General features: G+C 44.0%; 1 protein-coding gene across 5 annotated transcripts in view; it reads right to left on the bottom strand.

Annotated features, from left to right (window-relative positions):
- FRMD4A (FERM domain containing 4A) overlaps positions 1–21,520 on the bottom strand; it is a 445,706-nt gene that overhangs the window by 210,720 nt on the left and 213,466 nt on the right. Inside the window, exon 1 of one of the 5 annotated variants that reach the window (XM_024575987.3) lies at positions 3,733–3,925. The exons of the other annotated variants lie outside the window; for them this stretch is intronic. The gene's annotated coding sequence lies outside the window, so the exon portion shown is untranslated. Of the gene's footprint in view, positions 1–3,732; positions 3,926–21,520 lie in introns of those variants that run through there. 5 annotated transcript variants of the gene reach the window in all.

Here is a 21,520-nt window from a genome sequence, read left to right as displayed (position 1 = left end):
AAGAACTTCAGTCTGATGATGGCTGGAATGAACACCACAAGGTAAAACACTCAAATCTCACCCTTCCCCAACAGGTTCGGTTATTAGTCGTCTCTTTCCCCAGATTCTTTCAGCCTTTGAGTTTGCTTAAGGTAGGAAAAGTTCTAGAACCTATATATCCTACGAAACTGATAGAATGATCCCTTCCCTTCCTTTTCTCACTTCAGCTCCTGTCTTTTAGGAAACACCCAATGTCCTCTTTTGTCCCTTCAATTCCATTGTCAGGGAGCAATGAAGAGCAAAGAATCAGAAAGTGACAAGGGGGAGTGAAAGCACAGCCAGTGTCCTAGCAGGGCACAGGGGAACGTGGGCCTGAGGCACCTACTGCTCCCGTCCAGGCAAGGCGGTTCCTCTTTTCCTCCTCCCTTCGCTCAAGAAGAGTACAGTTTTTAGGATCTAGGTCAAATAACCATTAGAAGATTTTTATCCTATGGTTTCTCTTCCTATGAGGTCTTAGAACTCAGAAATTATTTTTAATTGAGATGCTAGGATTTTCTTCCTTTTTTTATTATTAGTATTTGATTTAAATCTCACCAAGGATATGTTAATTTAGGGAGAGACGAGGAGGTGGGAGAGAAACAATGATGTAAGAGAGAAGCAACAACCAGCTGCCTCTCATACACACCCCGACTGGGGATCAAACCACAACCTTTTGGTGTGTGGATGAAGCTCCAGCCAACTGAGCCACCTGCCAGGGCACAGATGCTGGAATTTTCCACAATTAATAGACCAAAATAGAGAATTTCTGCCTCAGATTTTGACACATCAAGTGCTATCCAAAATATAAAAGTTACAAATTAAAGTCATAGATGAATCAAAACTTACACACTCTGATACTATGCAGAAGTGGTTTAAAAGAACTCGTCGGCTATTTATCTGTCAGTATGTTTATTTCTCATTTTGGAATATTTAAATGGAAATTCTCCATAAGCTATACTGTTCCTTTAAAAAGAAGTATTTACATATGCAAAATATCTAAGAATGAAGCTTTAAATTTGAAAGTGCCCCAACATCTTTTCATTCAGTTTGTCAGACTAAATGCAACTCAAAACAGGTAAGTACGAGCAGAACTATAAGTATTTTACTTTTACACACACACACAGAGGCATCAATAATGTGACCACGAGTGATATATTTATGAAGTAAAGTCAGTAAAGATCTTCCTTGGAGGCGGTCTCACTGTACCCTGCACTTACGAAAAGAGAGAAAAGAGAAAGGTACCCCGAAAGGTCCCTTTAACACCAAAGTTCCTGGATCCGTACCTCATCACTGCCTTTCCTATCACAAACCATCCACGCTTTTTTTTTTTAAATCAACTTATCAGGGTTGACTCAAGAGCCCTTCCTTCACACCTCTGGTGTATGTATACACCATTCCACAGAGCTTTTGCCAAGTTCTAGAACCCACGCAAGGACTCATGCTTGGCCTTGCCTTCGACCCCAGACCGCAGCTTTGCTGTTATGATGAAATGGAGTACTGTGCACATCTGGGATGCAGTTCTCATGGATTATGAAATCAGCAACTCACTGAACCTCAAGGGGTCTCAGTTTCCCCAACAACAAGATCATGCTAATGGTAGGAGCCACCTGCCGGGCTATCAGGGGACTTGGCAACAATGTCTGCAAATTACACAAAGGCCCTGTGCCATAAATAACAACTCTTATTAATAAAATTAGTTCGAGATGAGAGCCAAAAAAGATTATAGCAATAGCAAAGGCAGGTCATCCTCTGTCAGAACAAAAGAGGGTCGGGAGACTTTCTGATCCTCATTTCCACTACCACAGTTCCCCTTTCAAATGAGAAGAGTTTTTTGTCATTGTTTTATTTTTCTAAAAGATTACTTCTACCCACATAACTTTATACATCAGGTGTTACTTCATTATCTGGTGGCAACATTCTAGTCATCGATCAGATAACATTGTGTTGATTCAAAGCATGTGCAAATATTGCTTCCATTAATTGTGCTATTTAACCTTGCAGTACCAAGTAGATTCTAATCTATTACATCAGGATCCTCCTTCCTGTGGTGCCTTAAGTAAACCCAAATTTCATTTGTACCGGATGGGTCCCTCAGTTAGCAGAAGTGGCTCATCCCCTGACACTCCAAACTGCAAGAGACAAGTGACAATTTGAGGATCAAAATCAGATTTCTGCTAATCTAGAGGTCTGTTCCTCTGGTCCTGCCCAAATCAGACAATTTTGCTCCAAAGAAATGGGGCAAAATTTTATGAATGAACTTGAAGCAATTTGAAGACCAGAAACAAAACAATTAAACGTGGCTTCCCATGTCCTCCTCCAAACCCCACTTTATTGCACATTTTAAAGATGGCACCCAGTTCTCTGAGTCCAAGGGGTAGATTTTTGCATCTGACACCTGAGGTACTTTCCCTGGGGTCAGAAGTGGCTTCCCTGGGTGAAGTCCGAAGTTGGCTCCTGGCTCTCTGGTGCTTTCCTACAAGTCACAGTCATGCTTTTGGAAAGGAGGAGACTTATGGATGCTGAGGTAGAAGGGGATATGAGCAGTTGTTCAAAACTCAATCAGGTAAATGCAGATCAAGTCAGCCAGGCCAGGTGTCTAAATACAGCTAAGGCAATTCCAAAATAGACTTAGCTGTCCAACCTGAACAGCTGGGATTTAGAAATGTGCCTGTCTGAGGTGTTCTGAGAATGCCTTCAATCAAAAGCAGTGAGGATTCACACTGCAAGAAGCCAGAACAGCAGCAGCAGCAAGCAGCAGCAAGCAGCAGCAAGCAGCCGCAGCAGCCGCGGCCTCTGTTGGGATGTTCCATTCACAGGGGAGAGAGAGCTTCATCCATTCATGGTTGGGGTCAGGGAGTCCTCTCCTGCACTGGATGGCCTTTCTCAGCGAGATGAGCTTCCGGGGGCACTGGCATGGCTGCATCTTTCAGAATGAGTATGTCTACTAAGTAGCTATAGCCAGAGCTATTATTAGCACCGCCATCCCTTGGAAATTCCGCAGAATTTGCTTGAATCTACGGAGCAGTTACTCTGCTAACAAGGCATGGGAGAAAGGCACTGAGTTCCTGATTACACACCAGCAGCCCACACAGCTTTCGAAGCTGTGCAGGGCTGGTTAATCTTTTCTAAATGTAACGTGTACCAACATTTGGGCAGCTGCCTGCAACACAGGAGCATTGCGTGGGGTCATTTTTAAATGACCACGTACTAAAGGGGGTTTCCTCCTCTCCTCCTTCCCTTCCTTTCTGCATCAAACTTGCTGCAGCCATTTGGAATGTAAAGAGCAGTCCATTTTAGCAGTCCCCGGCGGCCGGCGGTCACTGCCTCTCTCTGGCCACCCTGGTCTGAATCGCTCCCTTTTGCACCCGAAGGGCAGAACTCTCCTGACATTTCCATAAAAAATGGTTTTTAAACATAATCCCACGTGGTGTGCACACAGCCATGTCCTTTCTTTCTCCCGGGGTAAATTCAGAGAGTTCGGTGCCAAAGGAAAGCGCCTGTGGGAGAGGAGGGGCTGCAGAAGGGAGCAGTGTGGGCCTCACGTGGGGTCTGCATTGAGAAATGTCACATCCACGACATTAGGTACTCTACGTCCTCCGTTAAGAAGTGTCATGTCCCTTTCACCGGCCCAGCATTTAAAAAAGGACACACAAGTGCTGCATAGTCAATCGCCTCCCCGCGATAGCGGCTGGAAAACAAAGACACATTCATTACCTTTTATTTGTTGCGCGTCTCAGGGAGCAGAGGAACTTCTGGTGTGCAGCGGCGGATCCACGGAAACCGGCGTCCCATCCGCCCTGGGAGCGCAGGCCCGTGGCCTACCCCGCGGCATCCACGCCCGGCGCCTCTGCCTCCTCCTCCACAGCACCCGCAGCAGCCGCCTGCCAGTCGCTGCCCCCGCCCTACCGCCCCCGCCGCCCCGCCGCCGGCCCACCGTCAGTCCATCGCCGGCTCGCTTCTCTCCCGCCGAGCCTGGCCGCGCGCCAGGGCGCCCGCTGCCGGCCCGCCCCTCGCCCGCCGTGCCCGCCCCGCTGCACGGTGCGGCCCCGCGCCACGCCCCCCCCTCCCCGCACAGCCTGCACGGGGCTGGCGGGTGCCAAGCAGAGCGGCCCGTGCGGGACACAATGAGCACCCCCGCCCGTGCTGTGTGCTGTGGCCGGGGAGCGGGGGACCCTCAGTGGCTCGGGGCTGGCCACACACACGCAGTCGGGACAAAGTTAGGTCCTGAAGGAGGCTGCGGACTTGCGGGGGCTGTGCAGGAGGAAGGGAAGGGAATCTGGAATGAATGGTCCGCCTGCCACCCCCCCCCCGCCCCCACGGACACACACAAAACCTACCCTGTGAGCCAGAGAAAGAGAGAAAGAGGCGACTCTGGCTGGCCTTGGCTGAAGGTGTAGCTCCCTCCAGCTAGTCCAATTTTCTTGAATTTGAATTTTAATCTCCCCTCAACTCTTTGGGAATGGAAGTTCCTGCAAGATAACCCAGCCACGGGGCTATTGTCAGGGATTCGCAAGAATTACTGGGGAAAGGAGACTTCCATTTCCAGAGACGCCGGGGCGGGGGGAGGGGGGGGGCGGCGGAGGGCGGGGTGCAGAGGAAAACCTGACAAGTGCTCCGTCCAAAAAAAGAGAAACAAATTTGGAGAATATCCCTACGAAGAACAATAACTCAATTCACATGCCATGTCTAAATGTTTATTGCTTCAGGAGCTCAATTTGCCCTAGACACATTTTTTTTCATGAATTGTCAAAACACAGTTGATAAAATAAAGAGCAAAGCAGACAGGGGCACAACTTAGCTAGCGTGGAAAAGCTAGCTTGTCTCAGGGGTAAAATCTTTCTCTAGAACTCACTCATCGCTGAATTTTCCAGCAACCATCCATTCATCATCCATCCACTATTCAAGGGACAGACTGGTTCTCCTCTACCGCAGTTGAAGGAGACCCTGGGAGACCCAGCACCAGTACTTCCAGAGCATGGGCAGGAGTGAAAACTTACAAACTTTGTAACGGAAAGAAATCTCGCAGTTCTAACACACCCATTGTGTTCTTCTCTAAATACCTCTAAAGAAAAATCTGGAGAGTTTAAGACGATTCACGGCCAACAAAGGGAAACTGAGTATGGTTAGCATTGGAGGAAAAGTTGAACACGTGTGTCCGGATGACCTCTCTCCAAGTGGTCTTGACCGTGCTGGTGACTTGTCCGTGCCTCGGAACTGAGTCAGAGGAGGCTGTTGTGCAGGGTATGTGTCTGTACTTTTGGAGCCTCGAGGACTGTTCTATTGCAAAGCCCAGTTCTTTCGAAATGCAATCGGAATCCATCTCCTCCTGTCCTGAGGCCCTCAGGGGAGTGTTGTTTCTTTGGACACAGACTGTGTCCAGGGCTGATTTGTTGTAACTGCTATACTTAGTAGGGAGTAAATGAGGAAATGATCAAATCTACCATTTTCTTTCAGATAATTAGTTCCCATCCTTAGCATTCCATTCACGGGCTGCTTTACCACCATGGCCACTGGAATTTTCAGTATGTCCTAAACTGAACCTGTCCAGCCAGAGGTCCAGGTTCTCTATCTTACTGCACAGGACCTGTCCAACCCCCACAAGCCAGAAACAGGGATAAAGGGTCTCTTATCGCCTTCCATTCACTCATTCCTCACACCCCAAGCTCTCCTATTAAAAAGCTCTGAAAAGTTCCTTAGGAGCAGCCCCTTGTCTGACTTGTTCCACCAGTGCCTGGTTCTGGTCAATCTTTGTAGACCAGTAACCCTGCCCCAGCCTCGCTGGGTGTACGTTGCCTCAGGGCATCTCCAGTAGACTCCTGACTGGGATCCATCCAGTCTTGTCGCTGAGACACATTCTCCTCACCAGCTGCAGTAACTCTCCTAAAACTCAGATCTGATCATAGAACTTTTTTGCTTAAACCAATCCAGGGCTTCCCTGGCTCTTAGAAATAAAGTCCACACTTCTTCAGACGGCTAGAATGGCTTGAGCGCCAAGCTCTCCTTATCCATCCAGCCTTATCTTTTGCCACCTGACCCCACCAGGGCCGCCACCTCCATACCCTTCTTCCAGGTCCCTGTATTCTAGGTTCTCACTCATCTCCTTGTTAACCCAGCAACCAGTAACTTTAGAAACAACTCAGCTCATGTGACTGCACAACCTAACCACTGCCAAGGGCTTCTCCTTCTCTTGAAGCATCCTCTCCATCTTCATCACACGTTAATCTCCCTGTCCCTCTGTGCTTGCCTCGCAGGCCACCTTTCTGCCCTCGAACAACTGTTTTCTTCTCTTTGCTCTTCTTGTTCTTCCTGGCCTGAGTGCTCTTCCACCCTCACACCTCCACTCTCTGTACAGCTGGCTCCTTGTCATCCTTCAGGCTTTGGTTCAAAGGCTGCCTCCTAAATAACCCTCCCTGATCAACACAAGGGAAAAGGCCTAGCCCAGGTACTCTTTGTATCATCCTGTTTATTTGTTTCTAAACACTGAGTCACAATGGGTATTCATAGCCCCAGGATAAGGGCACAGATGGATTTTGGACTGCCTGGGCTTGAATCTTGCCTCAGCCACCTGCTAGCTGTGCAACCCTGGGCAAGTTTCTCTGTGCCTCACTTTTCTCATCTATGAAATGGGGATAAGAATACTGCTTACCAAATAGTGTTGACGTGAGATTAAATGAATAAACATATGTGACGCACTTAGAACAGGGCCTGGCAGTATACGCATAAGCCCTGTGAGGGCCTTTATGTGTTTTACTCTCACTGTTTCCCTGCAAGACCTGGGCTAGTATATGACACATGATCTTTTTACCCCCTAAGCCTTTTTGTGTTTGGTGCCCAGACAGAGAATGAATGAAAATTTAGGGAAGACAGCTCTGGTCAGTGTGGCTCAGTTGTTAGGAGCATCATCCCATAAACTGAAAGGTTGCAGGTTCAATTCCCGGTCCGGGCACATACCTAGGTTGTGGGTTTGATACCCGGACTAGGGATGTGCAAGAGGCAACTAATCGATGTTTCTTTCTCTCCCTTCCTCTCTAAAAGCAGTGAAAAAAATGTCCTTGGGTGAGGATTTAAAAAAAAATTAGGAAAGACAAACCTTATTTGTAGAATTTAAGTACTAAGAGAAAAAGGCCATGGTAAAACTTGATGAATGAGATAAAATTCAAAGTTTGTCTAGAAGTTAATGAAAATAAGGGGAAAATGTATTCTCTACATTACCAGTGTGATCCTTAGTTGATGGGTGACGAGCTTTGCCAGTCAGAATTTTGTAACAGTCTCCTTTCTGAAGAGCAGCCAGTGCCACCTTGGAGAATGCAGGCAGTTCCGCGCAAAGGCGGAAAGAATCAAAGGACCTTTGCAAAGTGTTGATTCATCTGCCCACCCTAACAGGCAGTTGGGATGAAAGAAGATAGTGTTTCCATTTTCAGTTCCAGTTTGATACTTTCTGAGGAGTGTAACTGAAAAAAGAAACCCTGGCAGGCTGGTTTCTGGACATTTGCCTTTGTGTTTTGCTTTCACTGCTGCAGACCTTTCAGAAAGAAAGAGAAATACTTTCCCTGTGCCCTTGTAGAGGGCAAGTAGGATTTGAGACCTAAATACCAGGGGCTCCCCTTGCCTCTCTCACACAGAGTTAGGGAGCTTGGTTTTGAAAAGAGTTTAACTCCCAAAGAGAGGAGGGGTGCTCTCATGCTTGGAAATGCAGGGGGTAAAAGGGGATGGGGAAAGGCCATAGCACTCCCAGAAGAAGGAAGGGGGTCACATCTGTCTACATGCCTCAAGAGGGCACCCGTGGACACTGGGTGGGGGCACTCAATTTTAAGAGATGTGTCTTAGGCAAAGGGTCTTGGGATAGGGCCAGTAGGAATGGGGTCTTTGGCTTTAAAATGGACCTCAAGTTCTTGGATACTGTTCCCCTTAACATCTCAGTGGCAAACTAGTCTGGGTTGATGATAAGAGACCCTTTTCCTGTCTTGAGACACAAGGTGAACTGAAGGAGGGGAAAGAGTGAATTCTTGCCTCTTGTTGAGTGAAGATATAATTAGACTTAACTGGGTTTAGAAAAGCACTGTATTTTGCCGTATATAATGTGCACTTCTTTGCCCAAATATTTGAGGGAAAAATAAGGATGCGCATTATACGTGGGTAGTACTAATTCCATATCTATATAAATGTTTTTAATTCTTTTATTTATGCCTATGCATTAAAAATGTAACTCTAGAAAGCAATAATGATATCTGTATGCAAAATACCACCCTGGAATAGGATAATCGGCTTTGTTTCTAAATATAAGTAAATAATTGAATTAAAAGTTAAAATGAAAGATTTTTTTCCCTGAAAGTTTGGGCTAAAAACATGGGTACACATTATACATGCAAGATACGGTAAATTAATGCAATGTTTTTCATGTTCAAAGTTGCATAGCAGAAATTATGCCCTCTGTACTAAATAAAAAGTACCAGGTTCTTAACTCTGAGATCTGGAGTCACAGCTTCCCCGACAAGCTCTGGGCAAGATGAAGGGCAATTAAGACGAGATTCCTCAGCTAGAATCTTCACCAGTGTTACTTTTGTGGGAGAAAATAAAAAACTCTACGCTGTGCCTTTGCTTATGTGCCTTGCTGAGGACAGAGGACAGGTGCCAGAGTGGGGGTGGATCTCAGTCTGAGCTGCATAATCCCTTCTTAGGGGCCAGTGACTTTGGACAGCCTGGGCCCCCTGCTCTGAAGGCCCAGTGTGACCTTGAGTCTTGACTTTTTGGTGCCCATTTCCTCACCTTTAAATGGACCTGATAATAATGTCTCTCTTCAGCCTTATGAAGACTGGATTCAACACAGATTATTTCCAAAACCATACAACTGATAACAGCTGAAAGCCAGCTACTATTGAGTACATACTCTGTACCAGGCAGGTACTAAGAGCTTTCCAAACACTAGTTAATTGGATCAGCGCAAGATGCCCAGTGAGGTGCTGCCTATTTTTATCCCTTTCTACAGATGTGGAACCTGGGATTTAAAAAGGTAAACAACGTGCTGAGACAACTCTGTGAGCCCAGAGTCATTGTTCTGAGACCCTGAGCGCAACCTTGCACGCCTGGACCCCCACATAGTGTACATATGAAATATACAGGCCGTCACAGTGGGAGTGGCCACAAATGAACTTTACATACAACTATTAATTACAGACCGAATGAAGCACCATTAGAGCTGGATGGCACCTGGGAGGCGACAGCAAGCTATATGGTTACGCTAGTTCCTAACCTGTACCATATGAGCAAAGGATTACATCCAATATCCTATCTTTCTAGAGAATAACACTGGCATCTTCTCCTTCCATACTGCAACCAGTTTTAAGGATAAAGACCCCTTTGGGGGCAGGTTACACTGCTGGAATGGTTTTAAGTGAACCCTGTTCTATTTTCATCCCCAATCCCTTTTCTCCTCACTCCCAGGTCAATTAAAGGCCAGTGATGAACCACTTCAATCAAAAAGAAAGAATTCCAGTTCCTCTCCTGGCCCGAGTAAGTACTTAAAACCATGGTCCCTAGGGTATATGAAGAACTCATTCAGTAGCTGTGTTTTATTCCGTTATTTTTAGTAATAGCAATGTCATTTTTAATAGCTATGTTTTATAATCTTGTTATGTTCTCATTATATTAGATTATTGCTTATTATTCTTTCCTGGTTGGGAATCATGGTTTAGACTGCCTCAACTCACGGCAACGAAAACCCAGGGCAAGTCTTTCTAAAACGCAGAGAAGGAGCAATCAAAGCATCACAAGCTGATTAATGTAATTTGGAGCCCCTGGGAGCAGCTTTACTACAGTGAGTACCAAAGCATAAAATCAGTGTGCCGTGCAGGTACACTCAAGTACATAGGTTAGGTCTACCACCAAACCTTTTCTGTATATTCACTCAGAAATATACACTAATGACTAGTTAACACTTAGTTAGCACTTACCAAACACCAGACACTGGTGTTATGTGCTTTACACACAATAACTTAGTTAATCTTCTCAACAGCCCTGTGAGGCTGGTACTATTATTAACTCCATTTAGCAGGGAGAAAACACAGGGAGAGGTTTTATAACCCATCTCAGATCCTACAGATGATAAGTAGGCAACAGCCAATCATCAAACTCAGGCAGACCGACTTCAGAGGCTGCATTGTTAATCCCCACTCATATTATCTTTCAATTGTTCAGTATTTGGAGGCATCGCATCCCTCACCGTGCCTAGCACAGTGCCTAGCCACCGAAACTCAATACTTGCAATTTATTTGTTGGCCCATTGCTTCATCACGTAAAGGAGCTATGACAGAAATATTCGTGAAATTGAATGAAAAAAATTTTCAGCAAATGTTCCTTTTCCAGTTGTAACTTCTAAGAGTGTGAAGTTTTATGTGCAGGTGACATCGATCAATCAATCTCTGGCACGAATGTATCAATGATGAGTCAGCATGGGGGGAAAAGCCCCGGGATTTAACAGACACAGCCCCTTTGCTGGAGGGGAAAACGCAAGTCAGTCTCTCCCAGGCTAGATGGGGCTGGAAGCTGTCACGGAGTGATGTGATGTGATGATTTCCCCTGCCACCAAATACAAGTCACACCTACTCCCAAACTATAATGGCACAGAATTCATTATAAGCCACGTCACAAACAAGGTGAGTTCAGTAGCATGTTTCTAGGATTCTGACTTCACCATGTGGGAAGCTGGCTAGGCTATCTGTTGAGACGGGACTGGATACACGAGTCTAGGACTCACAAAGAGATACCAGGGGGGTGGGGGGTGGATTTTAAATTTGGGATGTGTCCAGTGGACATCTGCTCCCAAATATGCCAAAGTGGCATATTGATTATTTTGAATTAAAGTTACTTAAAAAGCAGCCAGTACACAAGATTCTCTGACCCTCCTCTGTCCCTGAGAGCAGGAAATAAATCTTCCCTGTGAAAAGTACCCTGCCTGCACCAGCAGGAAAGAGGCGCATCCTTATCACCAGAGAGAGAATTCAGGACAGAGAAGCCTGTATAGCAAACCTTGTTACCTTCTACTAATTTGCTATCCCACGCCCAAATTCTAGATTCCTTACTAATTAAGCACCCAAACCTAAGTTACTTTATCCTGTCAAATACTCACAAATTTATTGTTTCTTTGCATAAAAAGTATAAAAGTTGCTTGCTTTGGTCATTTTCCGTAGGTCCCCATTTCTAAGGGACCTCCTTATACAGGTATGTAGTTAAATGTGATATTCTCCTCTACGCTGTCTCATGCTCATGTAATTTGTAGACCTGCCTGAAGAACCTAGAAGGGTAGAGGAAAACGTCCTCCCCAGCACTATACACAGAGGGCATCTGACCCTACAGAAATTGGTGAGCTTGTCTAGAAGAGATGCTCTAGGGAGAAAGGATGTCTTGGAATGTAGCTCTAAGACAGTGGTTCTCAGATACAAGTCAGTGCCTGGCAGGCTATCAGAACAGATTCTGGGTCTCACCCTCTCATGCCCACCAAGTTTCTGATTCACACATCACTCTGGGTTAGGAGTGTAAGAATTTTCATTTCTAACAAGTTCGGGTGACATTGCTGCTGGTGGTTGATTAGCACCACGGGTCCACCACTTAGTAGGCCTTCACTTTGCTCCAGGCACCGGAGCCTCCCTGCCATCCTCCCAGGCTCGGGCTTGCTCTGGCCCCAGGGCCTTTGCCCTGCCCTCGATTTCAGCGGAAATCAAGCCTGCCCTTTTGCAGGTCTCTGATCCAATCTTACTTTACTAACAAGATCTTTTCTGACCATCTTTCTTTCATTCTTTTATGTTTTCAGTAGAGAGGAATGGAGCTGAGTTTTATTTCTTTTTCAGAGATGTCACTCAATTTTTTAAATGCCCCAAATTACCGTGACCTATGATCATTCTTCTTAAAAAACAACAACTTCCCCTGCTGCCCTTCTGCTGCTGCCCTCTCCCTAATCCCTTCCCTGTTTTATTTTTCGCTATTGTCCTCATCATCTTCCATGAGACTATTTAACTGTATTTTACTTATACGTTTGTTTATTATCAGCCCGTCCCCAGAGAGCAGGGATTTATATGTTTTGTTTACTACTGACTCTCCTGAATCTAGATCCGTCGCTGGCACATACCGAACATTCAATAAATATTCATTAGAATAAAGAAAGAAAAAATAAATAAAATGAATGAGCAAACATCTTCACATGTAGAATTGTGGTATTAAGAATTTAATTCTGATGGAAACCCTTCCTAACTGATGACCTCCGTCTCAAAAATGAAATACAGCCATGTTGCTCCATCCTGAAAAAATTCTCCTGTTGCCCCTCGGGGGACAGTCAAAGGTCCTTGTCAGGTGTTCGTCAGTAGGCACTGGGTCGGGCAGGGATGTGGCAGGGAATAGATTCAGCATGGTCCCTGGCCCCCTTTTGCTCACTACCTGGATATAAACAGGGCCCTCCTGCCTGTCCGGCCTCACCGTTCACTGCCCTGCTGGCACATCACCCCGCAGCCAATGAGAAACTCATGCAAGTCCCTGTTGCCTCTTGCTTCTGCTCACACTCTACCTCTGGGCAGAAGGCCTCCCTCTGCCCCCGGCCCCCCACCTGGCCAACTCCAACTCCCCTCACTCTCCATACTCATCCTCCTGGCCACCTTCCTATAGGTCCCCTCTCCAGTCCCCTAAAATAGCTCATGCATATCTGCACCTGTAGCACTTTACTATAACCATTTCTGCACATATCTGCGTTCCTTACTCCATTGAATGGGGGTTTTTCATGGGCGAAAATCAGGGCAATGCTTTGCTTATTTTTATTTGAGAGATTTTATTTTATTCCAAAGTCCTCAAAATTTGTTAGTCTGTACACAGTGTATTTAATTTTGCTTTACTGCTTTTTGGGGACCAAACATTATGATAATTACCTAATAGAGTTTTATAATTAAATCCATCCAGCTAATAAAAAAAAAACAGGCGGAGCATCTGTGATGGAGGAGAACAGCATCTGACCCATGTTTATATGCAATTTCATATAATTGTCTTAATAAAGACAGCCTGAATTATAGTCAGCCTGAAACCGTCAGTGGGCTCTGCCTCTCCTAAATGAGCAGGAGTCGGCTGCAACGCCGCCACGCAAACATCAAAGCCCAGTTTGGGGAATCACTGCAACATGTTCCGAAGATTCCTAACAGCTCGCTGAGGTCTAACAGAAGCACTTAATAATCCAGCAGGTGTAATTTCTATCTTGAGATGGATGCCCCTTTCATCTCTCCTCCTAGTCCCTAGTCAGTAATCTCTAAATTATGTTTGCTTTGGGGAATCGAAAGTGCTGCCTTTGTTTTTAATTCTTTAAACTTCTCTTATGTGGTCTTGGGGTGATCTTCCCAGGTCTCTTCTTGTCTCACCCTCTTTTTCACTCTCCCAGAACTTCTAAACAAGGCAAATCAACACTATGGTCTGAACTTGAGCCTAAGTAGGGGCCTAGATACCTCAGGACCATTTTAGTCCTGTGTTTTCATTAGAAGAGGGGATATGCTGTGGAGAGAAAGGAAACTATCTTTAGAGTCTTCAAGGAAAGCCTCCTGTACTCTTTCCAAAGGAAATTTGCCCTTGGAAATGGTTATAACCCGAATTGCCATCAGGTGATGATGATGATGATGATAACAACTATTATTCACTGAGTGCTGCCAGGCATACCAGGTGCGTTATCTGTAATCCTTGCAGCAATGTCCCACGGTGGGGACCACAGCCACGTGCTGCGAAACAACATTTCACTCGATGACAGGAGTGTATCGTAGCCCAGGTTTGTAGTAGGCTGCACCATCTAGGTTTGTGTAAGTACACTCAGCGATATTTGCATAATGATACAGTCACCTAAGGACGCATTTATTAGAATGTATCCTTCTCAATAAGCAAAGCATGACTGTATTAATTTCCATTGTGTAGATCCAGAAATTGAGGCCCAGAAACATTAAGTAACTTGTCAAACGTCCAAACCCAGGAAGAGATAGATCTGAATCCGAGTCAGTGCTCAAGGTCCCCAAAGTATGTTCTTCCCCTGAGGCTTAATCTTGAGCAAAAGCAAAAACTGGTCATTCAAGGGCTCACAGCAAGAAGAATCTCAGGACTGGTTTCTGGTGGAGGTGGGGCTCAAGGGACCAAAAATACTATTCATCTAGGTGATATTTCCTGCTGATTGCTGCTCCCAACCGCCATGGTCATCAAAATCATTCCCATCCAAGCTGAGTCCTGACGACACACGAAGGTGTTCTCCAGCAAGGCCAGGGTCAATGACAGGGCATCGCCGAGCCATTGCTGGCCCCCGTTTGCCAGCCTGGCATAATCCTTGGCTATACTTCTACAACAGTTATTTGAGGATTGCTTTTTAAAATTTTCATGATAATGCTTGTAGTTAGCAAAGTCACATCCCTGATTCTCCTCCTTAACCCTGAAGGGCACTGGAAGAGTTAATATGATCTTCCTTTTCCAGACCCTCTTTATCCGTCTACACAGCATGCTGAAACTGGGGTTATGATTCACTTTCCTGCCCAAAGACACCAAGAAAGTAATCTTAATGGTTAGGAGTTTATGCCCGGGTTTGAATCACACAGCAGCAACTTACTAGTTGCATAGCCATAGGCTAACGAGTTCTAATCCTCTCTCAGGCTCGCTTTCCTACTCATGAGGTTGCCATGAGGATTGCATTGCATAACATACATAGAGTTTTGGGCACAGAGTATGTGTTTAATAAAACATATGCTATTAATATCCTTATTTGCATTATCTGCATCAAAAATGCCATAAAATCTGGCAACCTGGTCTTTAAATGATACCCTCTTGCCCACTACATCAGAGGCTGATTCTTGGTTTGAGTCTTATACCTACATGCTATGAGTTTTAATGAGACCCAGATGAATTAACTACTGTAAATGAGTCATAAGAAATATCCTCGTCCTTGAATAATTGTGTCCTGAATTCCAGCCCCTTTCTCTGAGGTCACCCTCTCCCTGTAGAGTGTTCATGCTGCTCATCTACAATTACCTTCAGAGTGGTTCAAGTCCATTTAAGTAGCCATGGGGAATGTTGTTTGCTTTAAAAGCATGTCCCCTAGGAATGACAACCAGTCACAACGTGTGTCTCTAAAGGCTCACTCCATCTCGTCACCACATGTGTGGTATAGCATGTCTACCACCCACATGTAAACTTCTGGCCAGATGCCTGTAGCCCTAGATCACTCAGCGATCAGCAACAGCACCAACAAAGCTGAGTCAGAGCCCCAAAGTTTCATTCCATTTATTAGGAGTCTAAATTAACTCCCATTTTTCTATAAGAAAAAAAAAACTTGTAGAGGGACATGGAAAGTGAGCCTGATTTTACAAGTTTGTCCTATCTCCAGTTCAGTGGGAAATCCAGGATGGGCTCTAGACTGGACAGAACAAATTGGGACAAAGCAGATTAGGATACAGACGGTCCTGCATGGCTGTGGTCCTGTTCTCCACCCACCTGGCACTCTGAGGGGTGAAGGCTTGTGGGAGCACCTCCTCTAGACAGATGAGGACATGGACACTGAGGGGTTCCTGGCCTCCCCAAGGGCTCCCAGTGAACTATGGGGGCACTCAGAATTAGAGTAGATGGCTTCTCATGCTCAGCCGTGAGCACGGCTCACCAGTATCTGGCACCTACCAGTATCTGCACAAGTATCTAGTTGTTGCTAGACCAAATTTTAGTACACTCCTAAGTGGGAGGTAGTAAGTTCCTCCTGATACAAACATATATAACTTCTTTGAAAATTTTGATTTTAAGTCCTTCTTTAAGAAAGTATTTTAAATAATGGAACAGGATAAGCATTCAGAAAAATACAGAAAATGTATTAGACTACTGGATAACTACCATTAAGATTGAACATTTTGCCTTGTTTGCTTTAGACTGCTTTTCTTATTTTTTTTTCAGACATAATTGACATGTAAGTCAATTGTGTGTAAGTTTCAGGGATATAATGTGTTGATTGGATACATTTATATACTACAATATGATCATCACCCTGACACCTCTATCGAGTCACATAATTGTTATTTCTTTTTTGTGGTGAGAGCAACGAGGATCTGGTCTCTTAGCAACTTTAAAGTTTATGACAGCGCATCATGGACTGGAACGGCTATGTTGTGCAGTATGCCATATAAATGTCTACTGGCTGCAGTCTGCACCATTCACAACATCTCCCCAGTTCTCCCACCTCACACCATTCTAGTCTGTTTTTATGAGGTTAGCTTTTTCAGATTCCATGTATAAGTGATATCAGCCATTATTTGTCTGTCTCTGTTTAATTCGTCTCATTTATCTGTTCTTACACTGAAAAACAAGTTACTTCTAAGTTTTCACAATTACAATCAGCCATGGCTTTTGCTCTACGGTTTCCTCTGCCTGCCAGGGAAGCCTCCCAGTTACTCATTCATTCAACAATATTCTCATAACACCCACTTAATTCATTCCTTTATTTCTTCAGGGGTTTACTCAGTTGTCACTGGGACTTCCAAATAAAATATAGGAAGTTCAGATAAATTTGAATTTCAGATAAACAATGAGTAGTATACAAGTATCCCAAATAGTGTATGGAACATGCTTATACTTTTTTAAAAAAAAGTTTATTGTTATTCAATTACAGTTGTATGCGGAACATGCTTATACTTAAAGTCACTGATTACCTGAAATTAAAATTAAAGTGGGTGTCTTGTATTTTTATGTGTTAAATCTAGCAACCCTAATTGTCACTTTCTCAATGAGGCTGTCCCTTGTCCATCCTACTAATGTCCTTAACCCTCTTCTTATTCTCTTTCTCTGTTTTATTTTTGTTTATAGCCCTAATTACCAATTTACCTGCCATCTATTTCCCTTATTTATCTTGTTTATTTTTTGTCATCTTCCTCTAGAATGTAAGCTCCTAGAAGATAGGATTTTTGGTTTTTCCCATGCTATGTAGTAATACTTGAAAGAGTATTTGAGACATAGTATGTGCTCAATAAGTATTTGATGAATGAATGAGTACATGAGTGAAAGAATGCAAAGATTATCTTAGTATATGTCTCCTTAGTACACGTATGAGAATCTCCAAGTGTTCTAAGATAAACACTTGGAAATGGAGTTTTTCCTGTAGATGTGTATATTTACTAGGTGTTGCCAAGTTGCTGTTCAAAAGTGATTAAACTGATTTCTATTCCCATTAGCAATCTATGAAAGTTCCCATTTCCCCACATCCAGTGTCATGCTTTACCTTTGAAAATATAGTAATTTTAATTTTGTAACAAGAGTTGAAACCAGCATGAACATATAAGATACCCACCAGTGAGTTACAACTAATGAATTCATAACAAAGAGTAACTGTTTATCCAAAAGGTGTCAGATGTTCTTGGGTGCTTATTTAAAAGATGGGTTAATTATTACAGATGTCCAAATAATCTTAAGTCATGGTTCCTCTTGTGTAAGAAAACAAACAAAAATTGCATAAGCCCATCACTATCGCAGTGACGTGGTAAAGGCCATTCTACAAATTTTGAAGAAAAGCCACCTGGTGGTCACTATTTTTCAACTAAAAAGGCAGAAGTCTTGGCCCAAAGCCATGAAATGAAAACACACATAAAATTGCATGGCACACTGTTTAGGACGAGATTCAGAATCATCAGAAACATGAAACTCGTATTAACAGAGAAAATTTAATAAAATCCTTTGGTGTAGAAATGGTCAGTCTCTTCAAGGTCCAAAACCTGAACTCAAACTATATAAAAAGAACTGTGTGACCAACGGGTGCAACAACACGACACATTCAAATGCATTCTTCACACGTTCCGGAGAAGTCATGAAGTAGGTTGTGTGGTCTTTGCAAAAATGGCCACTGTCCTTTCCTCTTCCCAGTGTCCGGGGCCCTGGTCATCTGAGTGCGAAGTGATATCCGGAGGGGAAGTCTATTATCCTTCCTCCTGAATCTGGACCCAGCTTCTGACTTGCCTTAGCCGATAAAATGCAGAAAAAGTGGCAATGTTTAAAATTTGGGCAAAAGGGGGATAAATAGGGATGGAAAGAAAGTTTGCTTTGGTTGATAGGCACATGATGCAGTGTGTAGGTGGTGTTTTGTTGACCTGTTCAGTTGAACCTGAATGGTTTTGGGAACCAATGTCACCCCAACATACTCAACTACAAATTAATTAATTAATTAATTAAATTTAATGTATCCTTAAAAGCTCCTTCATACTTCTACTTTATCTATGCAGCTGTTGTATAAGGAAGCCTGGGCTAGCCTGCTGGAAGACACAAGACCAAATGGATCAAAGCTGAGTCAGTTTACTTATTGTCCCAGGTGAGGCCCCAAAGAGGTGGCAGAGCCCAGTAAGATCGGCAAACTTTCCTGCTTGACTTCCCGCTGGCCACAGATGCGGGAGGGAGGCCAGAAGAGCTACTCTGCTGAGCCAGGCCTCAGTTGCTGACAAACACTACCATGACCTGAACAAATGCTGGTGCTTTTAAGCCACTGAATTTTTTGATGATTTGTTACACAGCAATGGCTAACCAATACACAGGCTGTACAGAAAGCAGAGCTATACATTTCTTCAGTTTCTGCTCTTTTGCTCTATTTGTACTGATAAAATTGAATATATTTTGATTTGCAAAGGGCTGATCATTTTTGAAACAGAATCTGTGAATGCTTTAATGAGCACAATGCCAACTGGAACCAATAAACAGTCGTGTGCACAGCTGGGCAGCCCTCGGGCACAGACACCAGCAGCACTGCACCCTCTACCCCGTGTGCAGACTAGCAGCCACGGCCACATTCACCAAGAACACGGCACTTTTTAAGCTACTGGGAGTTTCCTAACAAAAACCTAGTGATTGGAAAATTTGTATTTTAAAGGAAATTGGTAAGAAAATAACAAGTGCCTCTTAAATTTGACTTTAAAAAAAATAGCATTGTGAGCATATCCTTTTCCCTCAACAGGAGAAGTTGCTGGCTGGAGTTTTAAAACTCAGAGATGAATTGTTAGTTTTCTTCATGGAAAACAAATAAATAAAAACCCAGACTACAACATTTAAAAATCTAAATAAATAAATTTAGTAATGAGGAAGAGTGGTTCCAAAGTTTTTTCAAGGCTAAACTTTCACAGTTAACGAGCTCTAAGCAAAGCTGTGAATGTTTTTTCCTGCTTGTGGGAAGATCACGTCTATGAAGAGAAATTTAAATGAATGCAGATAGTTGATGGGGAACAGTAAGTCTTTTGTACCTCTAAGTTCCTTTCATGCTATGAAAACCATTGTACTGGTGGGGAAGAACAAAGAAAGACACCCTCAGTCATCTTGCTCCATGTAATAAGTGTTAGATACCCAAGAATTTCAAAGAGATTGACTAGAGGACTAGAGAGGCCCTCTGAGTTCACCATGTACCAGAAGATGCGTTTTGTTCTTGACATCTCCATCTGCAGAAGTCTAGAAATGCCCTACAGTTTGGTGCTATCTCAGAGAGTCTCTGGCACGGCATGCAAAGCAGAGGGAGAAGCATTGCTCCCTCTATCCACATGTTTATGGACACCCAGGTTCCTAAAATGCCGAGACGCCAAAGCAGAGAAAAGAAAGTATCGGGATGCGGAAAGTGACAGCCCTAGTGTTCTTCATGCAGCCCTGTTTTTCAGACTGGATGGGTACAATAAAAATGCTTCCCACTTTTGGTTTTCCTTTCCCCCCAGTGATAAATAATTTAAATTCAATAAGTAAAATTTTCATATAATTTATTATTTTCTTATCCTCATCTGAGGACATTTTTTCATTGCTTTTTAAGAGAGAGGAAGGGAGAGAGGGAAGGAGGGAGAGAGAGAGACAGAGATAGATAGACAGAGAAAGAGGAACAATGATGCAAGAGACAAACATCGATTAGTTGCCTTTAATACGTGCCCCAGCTGGGGACAGAACTTGCAACCTAGGTATGTGCTTTGACCAGGGATTGAACCCACAACCTTTTGGTTTATGGGATGATGCTCCAACCAACTGAGCCACAATGGCCCGGGTAAATTTTTATATAATTTGAAAGAAGCATAATTTTTAAGGAATGTAAGATACACAATGAGACTAAAAAGGAGTATCTCATAATAACAGATGTTGGTGAGAATGGGGATACAATAAATTGCTGGTGGGAATGTAAAATGGCACAGCTCCTTTGAAAAACAGTCTGGCAGTTCCTCAAAAGGTTAAACACAGAGTGGCCACATGACTCACTCCCAGGTATACAGCTAAGAGAAATGAAAACATTCATCACACAAACACTTGTACGTGAAGTACATAGCAGCATTAGTTATAACAGGCAAAAATAGAAACAGCCGAAATGCCCACCGACTGATGAAAGGATAAACCAAATGCAGTACATCCACACAGTGGAATATTATTCAACCATCAAAAGGAACGAAGCACTGACACATGCTTCAACATGGATAAATCTTGAACACATTGTGCTAAATGAAAGTCTGTTAGAAAAAAGCAACATATTGTATGATTCCATTTGTATGAAATGTCCAAAATACACAAATATATCTATAAAGTAAGTTAGTGATGGTCGAGGGGTTGGAGCAATTGCAGGGTTTCTTCTTGGAGATGATGAGAATGTTCTAAACTTGATTGTGGTAACAGTTGCATTATTCTCAGATTATACTAATGAACCCGGCCTCTGGTACAAGTTTATTTGTTTATTTTTTCCTCCCCTGAGGATATATAATTGATTTGAGAGAGAAACAGAGAGAGAGAGAGAGAGAAACATCGATCGGTTGCCTCCCATATGTGCCCTGACTGGGGATTGAACCTACAACCTTTTGGTGTAAGGGACAATGCATCAACAACTGAGCCACCCGGCCAGGGCTCTGGTGCACCTCTTCGCTCTTGTCTGCCATTAGGGTGCTTGGTGCTGGAGGAATGCTGTGATCATTACAAAAAGTCAGGAGACACTTAAATAGGGGTGGAGTACACAATCCCCATTTTTTAATCTAACAAATATTTATTGAGATCCTACGATGGTCCAGGCATTATTTTTAGTACTAAGGATACAGTTAGTAGACGAAATAGACACCCCCACAAAAAAAAGTCCCTGTTCTTGTACTCATGAGGTTGACATTCCAGTGGGGAAATCAGACAATAAAGAAGTAAGTAAGTAAAGGAGTGCAGAGTGTGTTAGATGGAAAGGACTGTGGCCGGAAGGAAGAGGCCAAGGAAGCCAGAGTACAGGGAGAGAGGGCAGAGTCTCTGAAGGACAGTGGTCATGAGTGGGTGAGGAGGACTGGAAGGTGACATGAGGCCTGACCACTCCTCTCCACCTCCCTGGGGCACCTCTGCATCCTAGAAAGGAGAATGCCGTGGTCAAGATGAAAGGACTGTCAAGGAACTCAGCTGTGGCCCTGCTGCGCTGGAGAAGGGGCCGCACCAGCGGACACCTCTGTTGTAAGGTGCTGGGAGCCACAGGGAGCGCTGGCCCCCTGGCGTTTCTGCCGGGGCTTGT

This window comes from Desmodus rotundus, chromosome 4 (genome assembly GCF_022682495.2).
Source record: "Desmodus rotundus isolate HL8 chromosome 4, HLdesRot8A.1, whole genome shotgun sequence".
NCBI lineage: Eukaryota > Metazoa > Chordata > Mammalia > Chiroptera > Phyllostomidae > Desmodus > Desmodus rotundus.
The sequence above is the reverse complement of the archived record's forward strand: the minus strand, read 5'-3'. Positions and strand labels throughout refer to the sequence as shown.